The sequence below is a fragment of the Micropterus dolomieu genome, unplaced genomic scaffold, assembly GCF_021292245.1.
Source record: "Micropterus dolomieu isolate WLL.071019.BEF.003 ecotype Adirondacks unplaced genomic scaffold, ASM2129224v1 contig_7133, whole genome shotgun sequence".
Taxonomy (NCBI): domain Eukaryota; kingdom Metazoa; phylum Chordata; class Actinopteri; order Centrarchiformes; family Centrarchidae; genus Micropterus; species Micropterus dolomieu.
Window position 1 is genome coordinate 1 of NW_025736121.1, and position 1,105 is coordinate 1,105.

The following is a 1,105-nucleotide window of genomic DNA, read 5'->3' on the forward strand; positions in this document are numbered from 1 at the left end:
CCGACTAAGCCACAGCACCCGCCGCAGGCAACTACGCTAGCTGTTTCAGGTGGTCTGGTTTCGGAATCAAGTCTTAGGATTGCCACATTCTACTCGGTCACTCGTGTTTTTCTTGAAGCTGCGTAGAACGCGCATGAGGTTATTCTGGTTTTTGTCCTTGGGAAGTGGCGTATCGCTATTAAAAACTCCACTTAGGCACCGCTGGGATTTGAACCCAGGATCTCCTGTTTACTAGACAGGCACTTTGACCAACTAAGCCACGGCGCCACACGCTTTGCGTATTTGAAAGCCTTTCATGTGAATGTTTCAATGAAATCAAATGGGCTTGTTAACGTCTTGCAATCGTTTTTCAGTAAAATCAAATCAAAGAAAAACAGGCCTCTGGAGCCACGAAAGGAGAAATGGATGAACTGGGACTTGCGAGGTCAAGGGACAAAGTGGCACTAGTCCTGTTTGACAAGAGGGCCTTTGCAGTGGACCAACAAGTTCGATGAGCATGAATAGAGCTTGCACTTCAGACGCCTAAACAACAATCTTCCCTGGGTGGGCTCGAACCACCATCCTCTCGGTTAACAGCCGAGCGCGCTAGCCAATTGCGCCACAGAGACACTTACCTGCGTCGGCATTCAAAACATCCCGTGTACTCGTCTTGCAGTCTCGGTTCCACGATGCGCAAACGCCGTGTCCTTTGACAGCAATTCACGTGTCCCCTTTATTGGGCCACATCTTACAATCAAATAGATATCTGTCCGGCCTACCTCTAAACACAAAGCATTTTCATTGTTCTGTAGAAGTGCATGCCGACCCATCGACGCAACAGGTTGTCCGGTGGGGAAGGACGCCGACTGGAGACCCGGAGTTGTGGGTTCAAGCGTCGCCTCAGCCATCTGAGGTACGTGATAAAATGTGTCTGTGTGTGTGTTCAACAAAACAAAACTCAAAAACCATTCGAACCGTCCGAAATCTCGTTGCGTTCATTTCCCGTCGTCAATTTCCGCATTTGTCCGACTTCAACACAATCGATCTTCAAGGGACCACGGGACAGCTAAGTAAGGTAAGACTAGCTAGCTTGCTTGATCAAAGCCAGCTAGCTCTCTCTCTTTGG

At 49.0% G+C, this 1,105-nt stretch overlaps 2 non-coding genes across 2 annotated transcripts; both read right to left on the reverse strand.

Moving 5' to 3' along the window:
* Nucleotides 1-193: 193 nt before the first annotated feature.
* trnat-agu lies at nt 194-267 on the reverse strand. Its single transcript has one exon. It is a non-coding gene; the product is annotated as a tRNA-Thr (tRNA).
* Nucleotides 268-534: 267 nt separating this feature from the next.
* trnan-guu lies at nt 535-608 on the reverse strand. Its single transcript has one exon. It is a non-coding gene; the product is annotated as a tRNA-Asn (tRNA).
* Nucleotides 609-1,105: the final 497 nt, after the last annotated feature.